General features: G+C 45.5%; 1 protein-coding gene across 1 annotated transcript in view; it reads left to right on the top strand.

The window, feature by feature from the left end:
• Positions 1–23,107, top strand: part of Tshz3 (teashirt zinc finger homeobox 3) — a 71,050-nt gene that overhangs the window by 34,756 nt on the left and 13,187 nt on the right. The gene's annotated exons all lie outside the window — the stretch shown is intronic.

Here is a 23,107-nt window from a genome sequence, read left to right as displayed (position 1 = left end):
CAGACTCTGGCATTGCCCTCTCAGCAGTGCAGACTTGGTGGCCAGGCTCTGGTCAGAAGCCAGGTGCTGGTGCCATCATTCCAAGATGAAGCATCCTGTCTTTAATTGATAATGGTTCATTGCAAATTGTACATTTTTTATTAGCATATTTACTCATATTAAGGTTTAATAATTGCTACCTCCCCAAACTGGAAGTTCAGAGATTTCATTAGAACCTGCCAAATTCCCTTACAAGTGGGGTGTTGGAAACCCTAATGGCAAATGCTACTTATTAACTAGGAGACTAAATCCCTCCCTTTGGGTTAGGCATTTCCCTCAGAGTCCCAGTTGGAACCCTCTGTGATGGTGATTTGCCTCTGCGCTTGGCATCCTGTGTCCCAAACCTGTCATGCTGTTTGACATATCTGCATACCACATGTACTGTCTGAACATTATTATTTACACACGTTTTAACTCAAATAAATTTATTTTTAAAAGGAAAGTGTGTCATTCCTATAAATGAAGACCCAGAATCACTTGCCATAAAGAGAAAATAACCATAAAAATAAATGCCGTGAAATCAAACAATGTCATTAAATTCTAGCTGGATTCTCTTGCCTGCCTACACCCTGGATCTGATGCCTTATCTCTCCCATCTTAAAAAAAAAAAAGGAGATTAGTGAGCGTTAGGGAGGTGTTAAAGACCAATAGCACCCACTGGATACTTTCTCCTTGAAGCAATCAGAAGGAAAAAGACAGAACTGACGAGGGCGTAATTTATGACTGTGTGATTCAAGGTGAACCACCTAATATTTCCTTGTGGCACTGTTGGAACTCTTTCCCCACTGTGAGACATTCTGGATTTCAGTGGATGTTGACTTCTGTTAGCTTCTCCGAGGGGGCTTTAGCCCCCAAAGGGTTAAGAACAATTCCTGCGGGAAAGTGTCTTGTCTGAAGAGGAAGGGGCAAGGCATTAGGGAGTCGAAGAACTCCTGAAGCACCAGGACAGGCCCCCTCCGGTCTGTCCTCCAGTCTGTCCTCGTGGAAAAGTTCTGCTTTGAGCTGCCCCACAGAGGAGCCACCAAATGCAGCATTTGAAATGTGGTGAGTACCGCTGAAGAATGGCATTTTAAACTTTATTTGATGTTCATTTACTTCAACTTAACTAGGCATATGGTCAACACAGTTCTAGATCTCTCTTCTGTGGCTCTGTGCTTGTTTCTCTACCTAAGCTGGGGTCTGCTGATTTATCATTCCCACCCCCAGGATGTCCCTAACACGGACCAGCACCCAAAACTCCTTGTTCAATACCCCTGTTAGAGCAGCCCAAGGATAAGTTGGCATCGCCACTCCAATTTTACAGATGGGAAAACTGAGGCTTGAAGGCAATAAGGTGGAGAAGCAGGATGCCAAGAGGAGGTAGCTGTGTTCACAGATCTCTCTTTTCATCAATGAGTGGATTTATAAAGGGGAATTCCCATCTTCTGGTAATTGTGCTCAGCCCCAGGGAGCCCTCAGCATTGGTGTAGAGCCCATGAGCAAGGCAAAGAATGAGCCCAGCTTTTTCTCCTCTTCCATTTCAGAGACTTGGGGTTTACAGGACTGAGGCCTCTCTTCCTGCAAGGAAAAAACCTGTACGGTCAGAAGCCACAGATCAGACTCTCACCTCTTAGTTCTTGGCTCTCCCACCAGAGAAGGTCCCTGGGTGGGAAAGGCAGGCCAGAGCACATCAGGGCTCTGCAGCACCTGTTTGTTTTTTCTCTACCTTCTCCCATCTCCCAGCACACTAGTGCTGTTGATTTGTCTTAGGAGTTAGGTAATGGGGCTAGACCTATAGATAAATCCATTAGTAGATTCACGAATACCCCTCACCACGCTCCATCCTCCCTGCTCCTAGTCCAGCCTGCTGGAGGTTTCTCTGCTTTTTATAAGAAGCCAAAATTCAGCAGAGCTTAGCCCAGAGCCTACCTGACTTAGTCCTGGTAGAGTTCCCTGAGGTGGGAAAAGAATTTTGGATGGTGGAAGGTTTCTTAGCTGCCACCTTGTGGAGAGGACCACGCTGCTTGCTGCTCTCCAGAGGCTGAGCTGAGAGTACAGGCAAGAGTTCTCTGGACATTTAGTGATTCTGCTACCTTCAGTTGTGAGGCCTGGTGGGGACTGATGCGGTCACCATGGAGATCCTGCCCTTGTCATTGCAGGGATCATCTTTGCTGATGGAACATCGTCATTTCTAGAACCAGAAATAACTTCTTTATTGAATGCTTGCCCTATGCCATTGTGCTAAGTGCTTTATGTGCATAACGCCATTAGCAACAATCCTCAGAGGTGCTTCTGTTCTCATTTTTCAAGATGCAGAATCAGAAGCTTGGAGAGGTGTGTTCACTTTGCCCACATCCTCCAGGTGCTTAGAATGGAGCAGAAGATGAGCCAGGACCTGAGAGATACTGGTGTCCATTAGTATCGTGCCATATGCACCACAATGGCTACCACCTCAGCCAGCCATCCATGCAGCAGATGTTTGCAGATCACCCTGGGCGCCAGTTCCTGGGATTGTAAAAGGAAATGCATGTAGAATGCATCCAAATTTCTGAAAGCCTCACATTTGCTTAGGGACCTAAAGTAGGACTATGCTTTCCTCCTCTTTTCTTCCCTTCACTCTTCGGTTCAACCAACTCATTCTTACCTTTTTTGACACTGGCACCTGAGCAGCAGCTCACATTTAAAGAGAGGCTCATTATCTGGGGCCAAGGTGGGAGAAAGACATGAGAAGGTTGGGGCACTTAATAGAAGCTCAGCAAACTGTGTGATGTGACAGCATGATGAATGGGACCTGGGGTTTTGGACATGGCGAAGGAGATGCTGCTTAAGCTCAAGGAAGGAAAATGTACTTGTACACATTTTCCTATAATTCAAAAGTTCTGAGAGTGCTGGAATTTGTGCTGAAACAATTTGAGCAGACATGTGTATCGAGCACCTGCTCAGGCCAGCGCTGCCAGGTGCTGGGGATACAAGATAGACTTCCTGGAGGTCAGAGTGTGGAGGATGTGACAGACACAGGTAATCCTGATGGGGATGCCATGACAGATGGATGCTGAACAGGATGGGAACACTGAGAAGGGGTATCTTCCTCATCCCAGAACGTGAAAGAAAATTAGAAATGGCTTCCTGAAAATCGGGGTGCCCCCGATGAGTCTTAGGGGAATAGTATGCCAACAGTGGTCTTTAGAGCTATCTTTTCTTCCTGGGCCACACTACCTAATTCTTTGCAGGAGAAGCTACATCTAAATGGCTACGGAAATTACAAGCTTTACTACACTCCTTATTTTCCTGCTGACATTTCCCAGTTTGAGGATTCTTTCCACACTTTTCTTGACCCCTGTGCTAATCCGGAATATTGTTCTTTTTGACCTGAACTCAGTTTTGATCAAAACTGAGAAGTCACTCATATATGTTCTTCCATAAAATGAATGCCACATGCTGAAGTGAGAATGTCTCAGCTGTGTCCCTACTCCAGGGGATTGAGTTCCCCTTCCTTGGGCTCCTATACTTGCAAAGATTTTCTTCCACCTTCTTGTTGAAGTTACAGCCCCATCAGTCTATTCCCACATAGAGGCCACTTCTTTCAGGTGAGGAATTCAGAATCTGCTCCCTCTCTTCCTTTTATCTTTCCATTATTTTACCACTCACATATTTGCCTCACCATCCCTGGTGGTTACCCCATATCCTGTCACCTGAATGGGTAAATGGTGGCACTCAGAGACCTTAGGGACCATCAAGTCCTGAGACCATAACACCATACACGGTGATGTCTCCTGTTACATCTGCTGCGGATGGTCAGCAACACCACTATGTGGATCTTCATGCTGAGCAAAGTTCAAATCAGCCATTGTTCCAGAGATACCTGGAACAGTAGGCCCTGTTTTTGAGCAGCTTTATGGCCATTATCTCACAGAAGAGTGAGCTCTTGGGTCAACCTTGGAGAAACTGACAGACAGTGTCATAGGGAACAGGTTATGACTAGGGACTTAGGTTTGCATTTTGGTCTCGGCTCTGCCATGAGTTAATGGTACCTCTGGGCAATCCTTCCCCTTCTTTTGCCTCTATGGAATGAGTTGTTGCACTTGGTGCAATCTGTAAGATTTCTGCTACCTCCACAGCTCTAGAATGATATGATGCTGAGCAGACAGAGCCAGAATTGTAGCTAGGGTCTTGAGTGGTGTGTCTCTGTCATTCTCTCTTCCCGAGCAAGAGCATTGGTTAGGTGGAGACCATGGAGCAGGGAAGGTTCCTGGAAAGGTGGATGGAAAACTTGCAGCCTCTGGTCCGCACTGCGACCTGACCAATGGAGAATGCCTGGGGGGTTGTTTCTGTGTACCCACGGTGCCCAATGGCAGCCAGGGAAGGAAGCAGACCCATGTGACCCAAACCTCCACTTCCAGAGGACTGTGAGCCAGTGTCACAGACTGGAGCCTGTATCGTTGGCCCTCTCAGGAAAAGGTAACAAACCCTTAGACCAGTGTGTCCTCGAGGCTGTGGACTCCCTGGTGAGCCTCCTGAGCTGTCTTTATTTTGCCTGTCGGGTGAACGTTCCAATACATTTTTTTCTTATTATGTCTTGATTAAGGACACAATAAACTCTGGCCATGATTTTTATCTAGTTGCAGTCATATCTCTCAGTTCTAATTTCAGAGATTAGTTGTTTTCAAAATACCGAATGAAGGACAGACCCAATCCCATTGTTGCCCTGCTTTGCCACACAGCTGTAGCCTGCCACTGGCACACACAAGCTGCTAGCCACACCTGCATGTCAGTGCCACGGGAAGAAGCCCTGAGACTGTTGGAGTGGGAGGCAGAGTATTAGGGATTTCAATTCTGCTTTATTTTCAACTTGAAATGGAGGAAAACAGACAAAAAACAAATAAGAAAGCTAAACAGTTGCGTGAGAGCTAGCAATTTGCTGGGCTCCCGATGACAGACACTGCATTATCATAATTGTCTCTTCTACATGATAGGACAGAAAAATAATAATGTCATTTTATTTATAGCTGGGGTGGCCCCTTTATGAGAGTCATACAAGTTTCTGCCAAGTGGAGTAGGTCAAATGACATCTTTTGATCAGGCCTGTCCAAAGAGATCAAAGATGAATGGCAGGTAATGGATACCCAATGACAAACCAAATCTAAAGCAGAAATAAGGCTGCCAGAGCCTGCCAGTTACCCATTAAAGGCCCGCCTAAGGAAGGCAGGCTGCTTGACACGTTGGCCGAACACCTAAATCAGCCAAGCGTCAGTGCTAAAATTGTGTATTATCATTGGAAATGGCTATTATTTCCTCGGTAACATTTCTGTTAAGGCTTTGTTTGTGTACGACTGACCCACAATCAGAAGTGAGTTGAGGTAGGCAAGCCCAAGAAGCTTGGCAGGCACCCTTGGCTTTTGGCCCTTCATTACCTGGTTTTAATTGTCTGGTCTTGATAGAGCACCAATCCCGCTTCTGCCTTCAGCCCAGGTGGACGGACGACATGAAAACAGGTGAGAGGATGGACGAGCCCTGCCTTGCTCTACACCTCCAGCATCATTCCGTCTTCCCCTGTCTCCCCAGCCACATGCATTGGTCCCATCAAAGGCCACACAAGGCCCAGAACCTTCCCAGGTACAGGAGAAGAGAAGGGTAAAGGGAGACGTTGACACCCTTTCCCACCCAGGCGGAGGGAACAGGGCGGGCACTTGGCATTTGACACCAGTTCAGTCTGCATGTACAGAAACGGGTAGCGGCAGCTCCCTAAATTATGGGAATAGATGTGAGATATATATATATATATTTTTTTTTCCAACCACTTGGGTTATGTAATTAAGTTGGGCTTTGTAGAGATGTTATTCAGAGGCATTGGTGGAGAACAAAATTTACTATTTTTTTTTGGCTTTTAATTTGTGGGGGTGGGATGGGGTAGAATACAAAGAAATATCAAAGAAATATTTAGAAACGAGGACTCCCAAGACTGCAGGAAAGAACCTTAAATCCTCACGTCCCAGGGGACGCACAGGTGGTGCTGTGGGTAATTTTTTATTCTGCAGCACATGCTGGAATGTTAAAAAATATTATTAAACATTGAAATGAGTGTACTAGTTAGCTAATTAGTATGTTTCTTTTTCTTTTAATAATCCTGATGCATTTTGTTTCTTTCCTACCTCCATCTTTATACACAAGGTAACCCTAAAGAACATATTTAGAAGGATAATTAGTTATAATTAGAAGCAAACAAAGATAGCCCAGGGTATCTCCAATTTATTACAAGGAATACAGGTAGTGGTGGCAGAGGTAGAACCCAGGGTTTGTTGCTGGTTTTACTGGGAATTCTGGTTTTATACACACGGACACGTACATGCACATGCGCACCACACACACACACACACACACACACACACACACAGGATAAAAGAGCCACTGAGGAAAGTTGCTTTTGCTTGGCTCTTAAAAGTTTTACAACCCTCACATTTCTCGATCACTTTGCATTAACTCTGTCTTTAAGTAATGGAGACACTTTGTCAAAGTCAGAGCATCACTCCTTGGTGATGAGAAGGAGATAGACATTTGACTGTTAGCCCTCTTGGCAGGAAATTTGGTAGTGAAGTCCCATCCAATTTGTCAAACTCAGCAGTGGTCTTCGCTCCAAAGGAAGCTTGCAGCCCAGCCCGACGTGTCACCTGTCTGGGAGAGAGCCCCCAACCCCACCTGAATGACAGGCTGCATATGCAGAGCCCCCCAGAGGATGAGGCCCCTCCCCCATGTTGTCTGTTGTTGCATAGGGGACAGCACTCACCTTTGACATTTCCCAGTTCCAAAAAAGCGCCTACTCCGTTTTGTGGCTCCCACCCCAAACCTCTATGTAAATGAAAGTTTAAACAAATCTGTGATCGCACTGGCTTTCAAGTGAGATTATAAAAAAAAAAAAAAAATTCTCTTGAATTATGTAAAGATGCATCACAAGATATTTACAATTTTTTTTAAAAACAGATATTCTTTTTATATACTGATAAAATTGGAAACTTGGAAGCATATTTGGCAAGTGTAAACAGATGGTTAAAGATATTTGCTGGGAAGTATCAGAAACAGTTATTCCTGACTTGCCTGCTTGGCTAAACATTACTCTGAAAAGTCAAGTAACGGGGCAGAGAGCAGGAATCCGGGACTCATATGCTCTAAGCAGAGTGGGCAAGAATGCTGTTTTCTTTATCGCCATGCTACAGGTAAAACCTGCCTGGAGAATCCATGCCCTTTTCTCTTTATACTCACTAATTCAGTGAAAGGTTCTCTAGCCAAATGAGTAGAAAGCTTCAGTGTGGTCTCCTTAATTAAGGACAGCGGCCACAGGGACCTCACTTGCAGGGAGCTGGGCACGTTTTAACTTTTTCCAGCTAAAGGGTGAAATTAGCGCTTTGCCTTCCTTCTGGGGACTGTGATCATTTTATTTCTGTGCCTAGGAAAGCAATAGATACAAAGTTACATAAAGGAAATCACTGGGAAGAAATAAAGAGGATACTGACATGCTGCTTTTTCCCCCCTCACTTCCTCCTCGATAGCAGAATTTACCACACAGAATATTTCAAGTATTTTATCAAAATCTACACTTCAGAGGATTTAGCAGAAAGCATAGAATTTTACAAAATTGCCTAATAGGGAGATGATGCATCTTTGTGTGCATGTGGGTTGGCCCGGTGTGCCTAGAGATTGGGGTGCAGACGGAGGAAGCTGCTGTATTTTTTTTACAAGCTTATAAAACACAAATGCTTGTGGCACTTGCTAATCTGAAATGCTTTTAGTAGAATTGTTCAGGAGCAATAATCTGTCAACAGATTACAATTTTGCTTAATTTTAATGTGGCTAACTTAAGATGGTTGTATAGTAAATTTATGCAACTGATCACAGTTATTAAATTACTGCATCTGCAAAGGAAGCAATCAAACCCCTTATTACAGTTGCTGTGAGTGAATGCTAAATGTCAAGGAGTTACCAGTGCGCTGCGGGGAATCGCGCTCCAGTTAAAGATGCATAAAATATCAGCACTTTTTTAATGCTTGTGCATTCAACAAAGACTCCCATCATAATTAACTGGTATGGAAATAAATAATTTTTACAAACTACCTTAGAAACAGTTGTGCTACAGTTTTTGTCAAAGTCTGCTGCTCTGCAGCGATATTTAAGCCCTTAGACACATTTCCCTCTAACTCACATATGCTATAAAATATTTAAATCTCACAGAGAGGTTTGAAAATGATATTATAAATCCAACTCTCAGTGCTAAAAAGTAATTTATGATGATTAATTTAATTATACGTCTTAAGGTTTTGATATTTTAAAAACTTGAGATTAATTTTTTTTTTGGTCCTGGTCCCAGTTTGACAGTTTGGGGGAGGGGGATTCTTTCTGTAAACAACAGAGACGTGCATAGGGGTGCAGATTCACCAGGAAGGTGGAGGGGAAGAGCTGTGAGGTTGGAAGCTGCACCTAGACACCTGGGTCTGAGACCCGGCTCTGCACAATCGGCTCCGTCCCCTTTGGAAGCAGTTCCTCAAGAGTCCCCATCTGGGAAATGCAGATGATGAGAGTGTGTGCTTCCTGAGGTGCTTATGGGGAGTGCGCGGGTTAATACATGGAGGGACCTGGAATGGCAGTCAGCCTTAGTGAGGATGCTAGCTATTGTTACTATTTTGGATGTCTCCACCTGGATCCTCACTGAAAGATCCATCTTTCTGAAACTCATTCGCTTTTTCTGGCACAGGCCAATAGCTAATCCTGCCATGGTTGAACCAGAGAGCTCTAGTCTATCCCTTTGCCAGTACCTACATTTAGTCATGTACTTTGAGATTTTTAGAATTGTGGCCTATGAGGCCTGGGGAGCTTTCTGGGTTAGAAGCACCAGCCTAGAAAGAGGAAGGAAGGTAGAAGAGGGGGAGCAGTGACCCCACTGAGTAGATGGGTAGAGTGCCAGCTGGACCCTACAAAAGCCAACTCATGTCACTCATGCCTTATGAAGAGAGCCCTCCACTTGACTGGTGACTCTCCGCTCTGGTGCTGCTGGTAGCCTGGCCTGTGCATCCTCTGGAGAAAGGATGCTGGCTACTTCCTGTACAGCAGCATGACCAGTGTGCAGCAGACCCGGGCATGCTTTTCAGCACTGTGCAGGAGCTCGCTTTCTGAGGTGAAGCACAGCAGCTGTGTTGTTCTTGGGCTCTTCCCAGTGAGACGTGGCAGTTCTCTGGAGGGGGTGCTTGAGTTTCAGGAATGGGATGATTTACTAGCAGATCACATCCATTAGATGACTTGCTCTTGTCTAGTGTATTCATTGGGTGTAAGTTTCTTTATAGTTGTTTGTTATAAGGTATTTGAAGGATAACTTCGTAGGCATTCACATTTACACAAAGGTCCATTTGTGCATATGTGAGTGGCTGTGTGTGTATACATGTATTTACACATGATAGGTGTATGTATGTATATGTACAGTTAGTACATATTTATATTTAGAAAATAAATTCAAGCTACATCATTTACCTGTGATATCTTATTATCTTATATCCATCAAACCAGAAATGGCACACTCAGAATCCACCCAAATTTTGGCCATATTAAACTACAACCTTCGGCTTCTGGATGCTCCTGTGATGACCTATAGTCTGAATATAAATCTCACTTCTGTGGTGAATTTGCAACTGGAGGGTGGATGTACCATCTCTTTGCATTGGTATTTATTTTTTTATTTTTTATTTTTATTTTTATTTTTTATCCTTTTATTGGTACATTTTAGGTGTACAATATAATGACATTCATCATTGGAGATATGCACCTTTACATACTCTCTTGGTTCTTATTTTCCCCCCTTCCCCTGCCCTCCCTTCAACCCCTCCATCCCTCCCTATTTACAAAGATTTTGTTTCCATTTTTTCATTTTCTCATATTAATTCCTTTCCCCTACCCCTCCCACTTCCCCCTCCCATAATAGATAATGTGAAATAGGAAGAAAAGGTGCATTGGTTTTTAGTCTGCACATTTTCATGAGAAAAGTGTACATATTTTTTGTTTGTATATACATGTGTATGTGTATATATACATACACACATATACATATGTGTATGTATGTATGTATATAGGTTGGGCCCCTTCATTTCCATGAACTCAGGATGTGCAGGCTCAACCCCAGATCAAAAATATGTGGAATAGAAAATGCATCTGTGCAGTACATGGACATGCTTTGTTTCTTATCATCATTGTCTAAACAATGTAGATCAACAACTATTTACGGAGGATTTCTGTTGTATTCAGTCTTATAAATAGTCTAGAGATGGTTTAAAGCATATGAGAGGATGTGCTTAGCTTATATGCAAATACTACACCATTTGTATAAGGGTCTTGAACATCTTCAAATTCTGGTATCTTTCATGGGTCCTGGACCCAGTTGCCCACAGATACTGTACTAAAGGATAACTGTATATTCATATCTATATCTATATATATCTGTATCTGTATCTCTGTGTCTATATCTATACCTATCTAGTAGTGTTTTAAGTATTTTAAGGTAAAAGGAAACACAGTTATAAAGATCAGTTAGGGAATTACCTGTCTGGGAATGAGGAAGAAACAGATTTGACTTAATAAAATGTACAGAGTATAGATTCTCTTTAAAGGAATGCATTTTGCTCTAAAATTTCTATATAATATACTCCAATCTGAAATGACCACAAATACTGCTTGCCTGCCTTGGCTGTTTGTGAATGGATGCTAGTCCTGTCTGATTTTCTGATTGAGTAGGTTGGACATGATGCAAGGTCTCAGGTCTCATTCATACTATGTCTTCTGTATGGACACCAGCACAACCCATAGCTTGCACCTTTTGCAGCACTGCCCACAGAGGGCTAGGTCAGGCCCAGGCTACCAGTTGGGAAGTGTGGGTAGCAGCTTGGTCACCGCAGAGTCACTGCTGTGCACCCCATAACCCTGAGATGCCCTGGCAACAGCAAACCAGATGCCTCCATGCTGCAGCTCTTTCATCTGAATGGTACGGACATGCTTTGCCACAATAAGGCAATCTCAGGGTTTTCCAAGCTTCACAAACCCTTTCTTAGTATAAGAAATATGGCTGGGCTCTCCAAGGGCTGACCGACAGTCACTGTAACTGGACACAACTTGTATGGAGTGTAATGAAGCCCTGGCACCTGAGTTCAGATCCTGCCTTTCTATTTCACCAGCCCAGCATCTGAGCAGGACACAGTGCTTTCATGACAAATATAGGAAACAGCTTAATGTAAAATGTATAGCAAAATGCCGGCCCCCCAAAAAGCAATATCCTAGTCACTGTTGTCACCATGGTCAGTGTAATTGTCATGTCAAGTAAAGCCTAGGGCTGTCTTGGGTATGAGTCCCTGACAGTATTCAGACACACTTCTGCAAGCCCCCTGTATTCCCTTCCTAGCCGACCCTCTGTCACCTTCCCTTAAGCCCTGTGGGTGGGCCTTGTAAGGCTCTCCATTGGGGTGTGCTGGATCTGTGACAATGTCCGGCTCCAGGCCAGTGCCTTCCTGAGAGACACGTCTTAGCTGAACCAATCCAGGCACCCTTCAACTCATTTGGGATATTTTCATGTCACCTTTACTGTGGACAAGATGGCATGCCCAGGATTGAGGTGCGGAACTGCACAGTCCCTCCAGATACCCCTGTATGCCTGTTATTTGCCTTGTTAAGTAAGGTGACATTAGCCATGGGGAGTTGGCCACCATAGCTAGCCGGAAAGTCAATGCTGCTTTTCATTCGGCATTGAGCTTTTGGGGATGAAAGAGGACTTCAGCATCTGTCCTTGGAGTAGAATGTGCCCGGGATCCATTACCCCTGCATTCACATCACCCATTTCTTTTTCAGTGGGATGAGTTGAAATCCCCCCATAGTCTGCTGCACCTTGCACACTCCCCACCCAGCTTTCCTTGTCTCATCCTCGCTCCTATTGTAGCCGAGGGAGGGAAATGGTTTTTAAAGATTCTCTAATGGTACTGAAAAATATTCTGATATAGCATTAAGGATTTTGCTCCTGAAATGTGTTTAATGTAAATATGCTGTCAGAGACCCTTCAAGTAATTGACACAAGCAGATGATTAGCAGTGTTCTCAATGGTGTTTTTGCATAATCTTACATTTTGACAGAACTCCTCAGCCGCATTTTATTGTCAGTGCTCTGCAATCAGTAGGACTTCCTTCCCTGCCAACATTTACTTTGTCATTATAAATCTTGTAAGTGGTCATTTAACTGGTTCAGGGTGCATGTAGGAGTGTCATTACTGGCGTGTTTGGGAATGTCTTCCTACCAAGAAACCCTCCGGAAAAGTAAACTTTGCACCAACTTGGATGAAACCAGGTGAGCCACTTTGCAGTCTTGACCCTGTGGCAAACTGTGGGACTGGGGATGGGAGGCTCAGTGGTCAGTGCCCACATGGGAGAGGTTGGAGTCAGCTCCTCTGAGGCCAGCCCCACTAGGGTGACCACATCCCTCTACGAAGCTAGTTGTAACCTCCTTTCTGAGCTGGGTTGGTTTTTCTTTTTTTTTCTTTTTTTCATGTTGAATTGAGTTCATCTTTGGCAATATAAAAAAAATGGTGTTCAATTATAATCATATCCAACTGGCCCAAATTAAACTGCCCTGATCCATAAGCATTCATAACTGCATACAGTTAAGTTACATTAATAGTCAATATAATAAACCTTCACCTTTATTGAAGCCGTTCTTGTTTCTCCAGCAGTTCTTTAATCTATCTCAATAGATTTCTGGTGTACAGCACATATAGATTTGGCCAGTGACAAGGGTTAGAGTAGTCTTGTAGAACATTTACTTGTAGCTCTGAAAAGCCTACATTCATCAGAGGATGAAGTCGATCAGATTGTACCAGGATCAATGGGAGGCTTGTGGGATCCCTCTTAGGCTTGTAATGCGTTCACCTTCTTTGGAGAGAATTCACACACTCAAACACGCACTCTCTCTCACACACATACTTCTCTGTCTTAAAGCCATTTATCTCTGAATGTCAAATTGCAATAATTAACCATTATTGATCGTAAATTCAATTAACTTCATTAACACAGGTCATGATGAGGGTGCTTGTAAGGGAAAGGCATTTGACAAGTGTCTTTGCTCATGTGACGTTCCACGTTCACAGTGGTGGCTCTCAGCCATTTGTGCCATCCCCTCCGAGGCAGCCAGTAGGAAGGGCCTTCCTGAGACTTGGGCCCTGGGCCAGGCTGGGTGAGAGAACCACAAGGTAGTTAGCACTATGGGTCTTTGCTAGTACTTTGTGCAGTAGGAGTCTGTGTTGTGGGGCGGCATTGGCACGCTCCTGTGAGGTGTGGACATGGGCCCTGCTGAGTGCTGGTGTTCTTTCTTGGTGTTTGGGACACTGTCTCGCTGTCTCCAAGGCCTGCTCACTGAGGGCACTGGCAGACTGTCAGATTGTGCTGAACCCGTAAAGCAGCTCTTCCCTTTGTATTTTCTTAAACTACTTTCCCTCTTGATCATGGAAACAAGAAAACTTGTGGCCACTGTAGGGACCCAGAGAGCCCCTGAGGACCCCTGATATGTGCCATCTACTATGGCTTTCCTACATCTTGTGTGCCATTTTTATGTCTCCCCACAATCCTCCAAGGTTGGTGATGTCAGCCCTATTTTACCGATGGGGACACTGAGACTCAGAAATGTGCAGTCTCACCAAGCCACGCCCTTCCCAAGTGGGATGGCAGAGCTGCATCCTGCTTCCCAGTCTGGTCTGAGAGAGGGAGCATGTGAGCGTCACCCTTAAAGACTCAGAGAAGGTTTCCTCTGTTTCTTTGCTCTTACACAGTACATTTTAAATATGTACTAGCTGGACACAGTGGTGCACACACACCTGTAATCCCAGCACTCTGGGAGGCTGAGGCAGTAAGGTTGCAAGTTTGAGCCCAGCCTGGGTAATTTAGTGGGTAAATGAGAACCTGTCTCAAAATAAAACATAAAGGGCTGAGGATGTAGCTCAGTACAAGGGTTCTGGGCTCAATTGTAGTTCTGCAAAATAATACATGCTTGTATGCATACATCATACGTAGGACAGAAGTAGTGAGGTAAATGGAGAAAGTCCTCTGACCGGCAGATCTAGTTCTGTGTCTCAGCCCTGAGCTCTGTGTCTCAGCCTCAGTCTTCTCATCTCTGTGATGGAGCCCCTGATATTGACTTGCCTTCCTCCCCGGGTTGCTATGGAACTGGACAAGGTCATGCACAGGAAGTGCTGACAGCAGTACAAAGCAGTACAAAGCATCCCCAAGTGGGCCAGTAGCTTTCTGAGCCTGAGGAGCTACAGGTGAATGAGCTGCCCTTGAGCCCTAGTAATTAGCTCTGGGTTTTTAATTTTTGATGGAAATGCTGGTTGGTGCAGAGTGTTTCAGGGAAGCAAAGTTGAAAAGAGCAAGCTTAGAGCCTGCCTTCCCTGTTTGATGTCTTTTAATTGGAAGGTTTGATAGAATTATGAACTTTACGGAGCACCTGGCATGTACAGTGTCCTGCCTGGGGTGGGGTGCTGTTGAGACCCCCTTGCCCACCCAGCCCATGTGGAAGGGAGATACTGCAATAGCGACAGAATCCTGGGAGTGCTGTGGGCACACAGAGGTAAGAACCTGCTGGGATGAGGGAGACAACAAAGGCTCCAGGCTGGCGGGACTTCACCTGGGCTTCAGGAGGTGAAATGGCCAAGGTCATGTGAGCAAAGACCCAGAGTGAGCTTCTCCAGGCTCAAGGATGCACCAGGAAAGCCGGACACGCTGATATCCCGAAGGTTCCTGAGTGCTCCCTGAGGAGTGGCCGCTTAGCAAGGAAGCCACGGAGCACTGTTCTCCTGTGAGTCATCACAGCCAAACCCATCTTAGGGACTCGGGCTGATGTGCTTGTAGGTTGCAGAGGGCTGGGCGTGTTTCAGGGGCGGAATTGCCAGGCCCATCAGAATGCAGATAGCTGGGGAAGCTCATGGCAGTTGGGTGTGGACACAAGTCCCAGTTTGAGTGTCTCCTGCAAACCTGGGCTTTCTGGAGCACCTGTATTAGAATCGGAAAATGCAGCCCCGAGATGGCACTGCCCATCTCTCACAGGGCCATCTCCTCACCTGTCGCACAGACACTTGCCCTGCCAAGCCCACCGCAGGGACCCAGGAGAGTCCTTGAAGTGATCACCAGGTTGGGGGCAGTGGGGAATGGGACTCACCTTGGTGAAGGCCCAACAGGAACCAGGCCTGAATCGGAATCTGAAAGGAAGGAGACACTTAGGGCATACCACTTTCCACAGCAGACCCCACCTCTGGTTGGGGGTGCTCTACCCCACATGTGCTTTGGGTCTCACCCAACAGCTTTCCAGGTCTGAGGGAAGATGGCCCCTGCCTCTTTCTTCTACTGAGGTCAGCAGTTTCAGTAGTTTCTCTTGTCACTGTGGGTCACATCTTCACCCCCACTGGTAGGGGCTAAAGGCCATGAGGCAGGAGGGTCTAGTCATGCCAGCAGACCTTTGAACATCCTGCAGACCTGGCTTCTGAGGCCTCTGTGACTCTGTGTCCAGCCCCTGGGTATAGGAAGCCACTTCTGTTCATCTGCACGCGTGCCCTGAACATGTGCTCTGTGGACAGTTCCTTGTCCCCAGTCCCCTCTGCTGACAGTGTCTAGCATAGGCCCTGAAATAGGAGGTGCCTGTGTGTCGCCTTGTGTGATTTTTCTTGAATTCCACAACACTCCATGAATGTGTGCCTGTGAAATTTGACAGTGCAGAAGAGAGTTCCCTTTCTCTCTTGCCGCCTTATTCCTCACCAATGGATCACCCTCCTGCACCCTCAGAAAGTCTCTTCCATGCAGGCCAGGACTCTCCCTCTGGGCACCCACCATACAACTTGCTCAGAAAACACCCTTCCAAGGCTTGGTGTTCTCTCCACTTCCCGGTGAGGCTTAGAGATCTCCCCACATGAAAACTTTAAGAATTAATTTATTTTCTTTCTTCCTTTCTTTTCCTTTCCTTTTTTCCTCTACTTCCTCCTGATCTTCCTCTTCCTCTTGTTCTTTTTTTTTTTTTTTGATATTGAGCATTTAACCTAGAACCTGTAAGACAGGTTTCAGGTTCTTGCTTAGTCACTGAGTTTCCCAGACCTTGTAGGCTTCCTGCTTCTGCCTCCCAGAGTGCTGGGATTACAGGCATTCACCCCCGTGCCCAGTTGAATATTACTGTATTATTTTTCTTTGTGAAGCCTTTTTTGTTTTTTTATTTAGTATACCATATAAAGAGCTGGGTGTGGTGACCCACACCTGTAATCGCAGCACTTGGGCGGCTGAGGCAGGAAGATGGCTATTGGGCTACACAGTTAGCTCCCGGAGTCCCTGTGCTGTTTCCCGGTCACTTCTCCCAGGGATGACTGTACTCTGACTTCCATCACCACACATTAGTTTTGCCTGATATTGAAATTGATACAAATGAATTCAAACAGTATATACTCATTTATGTCTGGTGATTTTCACTTACTATCGTGTTGGTGCGATTTCTGTAATAGTTGTTTCCTATAATTGTTTATTTTCACTGTGGACTGGTATTCCGTTATATAGATGTGTTACAAAAGATTTATCCCTTCTGCTCTTGATTGACATTGAGTGTCTTAGTTACTTTGCTTATCACTGACATGCAGTAACTGACACCCAAAACTTAAAGGAAGAGAGTTTAATTTTGGCTTGTGGTTTTAGAGCTTTTAGTCCATAGTCATCTGGCTCCAAGGCAGGAGGGGCATGGCGGAAGGGTCTGTTGTGGAAGGCTGGTCATCCCATGGCAGCCAGGAAGCAGGGTGAGAAGACAGGAGCCAAGGAGGGAGCGAGGGACAGTGGCCTCTGTCTAGGCCCCCCCTCTAACACCACCTTCGGTCCACTCATTAATGAATGAATCCACTGACCAGTATAGCGCCCCACGATCCAGTCACTTTCCGTGCAAGACAGGCTTTGGGGGGACTTTTTGTTATCTGAACTATAACATAGGGGTTATTTCCAGTGTCTTGCTATGATGAAGAATGTGTCAAAGGATATCATTGGACAGGCCATTGTATGACGTATGTATGCATCGGCTGGGTATGTATCTGGGAGTGGAACTGCTGGGTCACCAAATATGTACCAGTGTAACTTTAGTAGACCACGCTACATAGTTTCATAAAATGCTTCTAACAGTTTACAGCCACAGGTGAGAGTTGCAATTGTTTCCTATCTTCCTAACACACTGGAATTTCTGTCATAGAATTCTTATCAATTGTTACATAATATTTCATGGTATTAGTTTGTTTATCCATTTTTTTTTATATTCTAAGAAATGATGGATGATATAGACATGGACTCCCTAAGAGTTTCCCCACCTATGAATGTTTCCATAGTACTCGAGTCAAAGAATACGTGTCTTTCCAATTATGACATATATTGTTGAATTACCCACCATAAACAGGCTATGGCAAGTAACATGCAGATCAGTTAGAATGCTGCTTTCATTATTTCGTTGTTAAATTTCTTTTATTTCTCTCTCTCTCTCTCTCCCTCCCTCTCTCTCTTTCTCTTTTGATGGATGTCGAGGTGTGGAGGATGCCTGAATCTAGTACAAGAAACACTAACTCAGACTAAATAAATGTCAATATAAATTTGTGAGACAAGGTATTTAAACATATATTGTGATGCCAGCCAGACAAAAGGTATTATTTATATATTGGTTTGGAGAAACCTTTTGTAATAAATAAAAATGAGGTTGAAGTCTTATAGGTCCACATATGTCAGTCAAAGTCATAAACAGTTTGAATCTTTGAAACATTGCCTTTGTTGTTCAAAGGCTGGGAAGATCTCAGCTCTGTCTGTGCAGATAGTGGGCACAGGTGCAGTAGTGAAGCCTGGGTCAGTACTGAGTGGGGGATGAATGAGGTCTGGCTGGGTGCTGGCCAAGGGCTCAGTGAGTGCGACTCAGTGCTGGCTGGGTGCTAACTGAGTGACTTTGGACTGAGTTCTGGATCATCACTTAGCCTTAAGTGCTGAGTGGGTGCTGGGTAAGTTCTGGGTGACACCTGGGTGCTGGCTGCTGGGTTGTTGTTAGGTGAGGGCAGGCTGAGTGCGGATTGTGCCGAACACTGGCTGCATCCTGGCTCAGTGCTGGCAGCACTGCTCGCCTTAAGATCGCTTAGCTGTGCTGGCTCCCATGCTGGTGCTGGGTGGCAAGAGGGCAGGGCTGAGCTTCCCTGGGTCACTGTGACCATTTTCTCTCCAAGTTTTACTCCTGGTCATAAGATGAGGACCCTTGTCAGGACTCCCGAGATACGCTTGTGGCCATGACTCTCCACTGGAGCATCTCTGCTCAGTGAAATGGTACTAAGGTCCCCTGAAGAGATGCTCAAGTGGTCAGAGGGCACTCATGACTGACTCCTCTACCCAGCGTTTGAGAGCTTCGGAGGAAGCTCATGGAAACTTCTGCTTGAGGGGACCCTTGATCTGTGGTGATGCTTAGACTAAGTGCTACCAACCAAACTATGTGAATTCAGCCAGAAGTTACTAAGGATAGTTGGTGTGCCAGGCTGTGAAGGATGGAAAGGTAAGGAATGCCTGGAATGTATAGCAGAGACCATTTATGCACATGGTTACCCACTTCAGAAACTTCAGAATAACACCAAAGGGGATGTCCAAAAGTAATGCCAATAGCAATTCATTATATTTCTCTAGAATTTAGAATTTAGAGAGGATTTCCCATCTCATCCCTGAGATTAAAGAGGTCACTTTCAGTGAGACAGGTGAGAAAGGACTTCTTGGGGCCAGTGGAATGAGCAGGACCTTGGAAGACAGGTAGGAAAATACAAGAAGATGAGCATTGTATGTGAAGTGAAGGAAACAACATAAACTCAGACAAGATTAAAAGAACAGCCAGGAAAGGGCAGCATGGTGGATGTGGAGGGTTCGGTGAAAGATAAAAGAAGGAAAGTGACATGGGGCTTTGGATTTTGAATGTCAAGCTAAGACATTTGTGCTAAGACGTAGAATCCTCTAATATACTTGTGTTTGATATAACTAAGGGCATCTTGGACCATATGAAAGTAAAGCCTATGCCTCTGACTTACTCACTTTAGTAATTTCTTATTTCTAACTCTAAAGCACCTAGAGTGTGTAATTTGTATGTAATGTATGTTGACTGGATGGATGATGGATGAATGGATGGATGGATGAATTGGATGGATGATAGTCGAGTAGATGAATGGATAGATGCCTGAATGATGAGTGAATGGGTAGGTAGGTACATGGGTTGGGTAAATCATTTCCTTCCTCTTTAATATAAATCTTAATTCTTCTGTCATATAAACCATCCACTTACCTTTTTTTCTGGATAAAGCTCTTTAGCTATTAGGAAAAAAAGCTAATACGTTCCAGTGGGAATTTGAGGATGTATATAGCTACTTTGAAGAGACTTATCTTAAGGACGGCTCCCAGAGTTTTCCAGGCCATTGCCCATTTCTCAAATGTGATTTCCGTGTTTCATTTTGGACCTACTGAGGATTGAACCCAGGGTCTTTGCACTGAGGTACATCTCTAACCCTTCTCTTATTTTTTATTTTGAGAGAGGATCTTGCTAAACTTCCCAGCCTGGGTTTGAACTTGCAATACTTGTGCCTCAGGCCCCCCAGAGTTCTGGGATTATAGGCAAGTACCATCACACAAGGCTTTCCCTGTGTTTTGAGATCACCAAGCATACAGGCCAGCTGCTTGAATGAGCTGCCTTGTTGGAGACCACAGCTGCCCTCTAAGAATCACTCCATCTTACCTCTACAAGCTCTCATACTGTAGAGCTGAAGATGTGTAGGGTGCAGAGCTATTAACAAAATTGACCACAGCTCATGTGTATAATTTGCAAAGTCCAAGGCATTCCCTGCCCCTAATAATTCACCAACTTCTGTTCCACCAAGGTGAGAGAATTTTTTCTGTGGATGAAGTCATTTTAATTTATTGTATCCATTATGTGTTAGGATTCACCTTATGCCTTTTGTGCAGTAAAATAGGAAAAAGGACATAAGGAAGGGATTTAGAGCTTGGATTCTTTCTTCCATATGGGTACAGAACTTGGAAATATATTGAGTGCAGAAAGAGGAATGAGAATGTAACACTCACAGCAAGCGTCACTTCTGCTGTGCTCTTGTCAGGAGTTTTCCTAACACTAGGAGCTTTGCTTCGCCTGGTAAACCATCACTGGCCACCAGGCAGACCTATTGGGGTCAACCCAGCTGGCTGCAATATGGCTCTGTCTTGTCAGTTCCCCAGTGGATCAAGGTGGCCTCAATAATGAAGCACTCCTGTGTGGGACAGGGGTTGACAGTACAGACACCCAGAGAGCTGGCTGTTGTGGACTTGCACTGCTGACTGGATGCCTGGCTGGTTGATATGTGCTTGAAGCCAAAGACAAAGGTGACTCTAGGTGGTCCCAGACTGAGTATTTATTTACTCTTTGTTATCTGAAAAGCTGTCTGGGGCAGTTGCATTTGTAGTGAGTGTGTCCTTGGTGGATTTCTTTTTCTTTGCATGGGCCTCATGTCCAAACTATAGCAGAGCACCCCCTCCAAAAGTAACAAGAAGAGTATCCCTTTAGAGGTAAGGACGCTGTCTTTCTGCTCTTGGTTGGATCTTTCTGATCCAACCTCCAGGCCTCCTCTTTTCCTGAGCTCTCTCTCGCAGGAGGAGAGAGCTGGGAAGGAAGGGAGATTATTCTGAGTAGGGCAGCTGAGGTGGCATAATTGGGCATAATTAGGCTCTCTCACTACAATAAAAATCCAAAGAAAGAAGGCTGAGGCACTGTCTTTCTTTTTTGGTTTTGGTGGTATTGGAGATTGAACCTAGGGTCATTGCGCTGAGCTAAATCCCCACTTCCCTTTTCTTTATCCTCATTTTTAAAAATTTTGAGACAGGGTCTCACTAAGTTGCCAGCTTGCATGGGCTGGGCTTACTGATCCTCCTGACTCAGCTTTCCATAATGCTGGGATTACTGAGTGCTGCCGCCAAGCTTGGCTGGCAGTGTTTTTCTTAACTCAATGGTGGCAGCCCCTGGCATGGCTTCTGAGGCTCTTGGCCACTTGTTCCCTGCCACACTGGGTTAAGACTCATTCTGGATGGTGTCCCCCTGGAGCAGGCTGGGGTTTCCATCAGCTAGAGGGTGTCCTTTGGAGCCTCCCTGTCCTTGATTCCCTAAGAAGAAGCAGTAGCCCGTTATGGTCACAACAACCATTGGCCACTCTGACTCTGCCAGAGAGTGACACAGCCTTATTCACACTGACTTTGTTCACCAATCAGCTAATGCCATGCTTTTCTTGGCAAAAAATCATCGCAGCTTTAACACAGTGCTACCCAACTGAACAAGCATTCATCTCACACATTACATCAAATTAACGTATACAAAATTAATATTCCTGACCTTGCTAGGGGGAAGAACAATCAATCTAGGCAAGGTTGTCATCCTAGCACAACCAATCTTCTGGAAAAGTCCTGACCATTATAGCTTCAGCCTGTCCATGCCCTCCCAGGCCTCTGGGCTGGCTTCATACCTTTGGATAATTCTCCTGTTTTCTGGGGAGCTCTATGCCCAGCAGGGATGCCTGAAAGGCTCCTAGCCTCTCTGGCGCTATATGGAATGACCCTTGTCTCCCTCTGTCACTGGAGGCTGTGACCTCTGTCATCCGAGATGGCTTGGGGGATGACTCCAGGTGCCCAGGTAGATGCACTGAGAAGACTTGTTTTCACTGTTGAACTGGGACCTCCTGTGCTTTAGCCACAAGCTCTTCTTCTCTAGCACCATTTTTTCTCTCTGCTGCCTATTTAATAAACAGACATGGGCCCAACCTTCGAACTGGTGCCCTTGGTGTTGCTGAGGATGTGTTTTGGCCAAGCCACCTCCACTCCATCCGTCATCTCCTCTGCCATCGCTTCACTCGCAGTACAGAAAAGAAGTCTCACCTCAGAACTCCTGCTCAGAACCCTCTTCCACTCAGCAGCTAAGAGGATGCCCCTCTGTCTTGATAGTTACCTGACCAAGGAACCCTGTGCAGGGTGCTGGGGACTCCCTGGAGGGTGAATACATTTGGTGAATGTGGCCCGGCTCTGATCCTTGTATCTCCACCTCTCACACCTTCCAAGCTGGCCAAGTCTGGGGAGTGGCTGGGTGCCTCTGAGCAGCCCATTTTTGTGGCCTCTGAGGATATCTGGGGAGAACTCTGGACCCCAAATGAGGTTATTCTGGATAGATTAGATGCTGCAGGTGTGGCCACCCTTACAAAGGGATCGCAGGGAGCTGTGTAACATGTTTATGCAGCAAAACCCTGTGCAAAAATAACCCGTAAAGCTCAGTGTAATAGGCATTTACACCAGTTCTTCAGAAAGCAGGAATTCTTGTGGCAAATGGATCAGACTATCTGGATTTAACAGTGTATTTAGAGCAAAATGAGATTTAGGTGAATTTGGGGGGGACTTCGAACTCTTCCCCCTAAAAGAGAAAGGTAACTTGGGTCAGAAGCTAGTCAGAAATGAAGACTAGGCTTAGCCTGAGGAAGTGGCCTGCTTGGGGGACAGGGGCTGCAGGAACACTGGCAGCCAGTGAGTGTCTGAGGTGACCTCGTCAGGTAGCACCATACAGCAGATCACTGTCTCCCACCCCAGCACAGGCTCTGGAAACTGGGCCAGGCACAAGCAGAGGAGCTGGGGGATGGGGCCAGCCTTGGCCATGCCCTCCCCTGCCCACTTCCTAGAAGTCACACAGACAGGGGCTGCAACCGGGGAAGAACATGTGCGTGGGCCAGGAGTCTTAATTTTGTGCGTGCTCACCTTATGGTGCTTTTTCCTTCCTGCCTTCTGTTTCCCTCCCTTCTTCTTTCCCTTCCTCTCCAGCTTTTTCTCTTTTCCACTGTCTCCATCTTAAGGCTTCCAGAGGGAGGAGAGGTGGACTTGAACCCCATTTGGGGCTTCATTCAGGCAGAGCTTCCCCTGTTCTCCCCAGTGCCCCTTTCCCTGGAAGGCTGGAAGGAAGGTCTGGGACATACCACCTCAGGTCATCACAAGGGGAG

Source organism: Heterocephalus glaber, unplaced genomic scaffold (assembly GCF_053883595.1).
Source record: "Heterocephalus glaber isolate CG9 unplaced genomic scaffold, H.glaber_assembly_v1.0 deba00001561, whole genome shotgun sequence".
Classification (NCBI taxonomy): domain Eukaryota; kingdom Metazoa; phylum Chordata; class Mammalia; order Rodentia; family Bathyergidae; genus Heterocephalus; species Heterocephalus glaber.
Note: the sequence above shows the minus strand (reverse complement) of the source record. Positions and strands in the feature narration are given on the sequence as shown.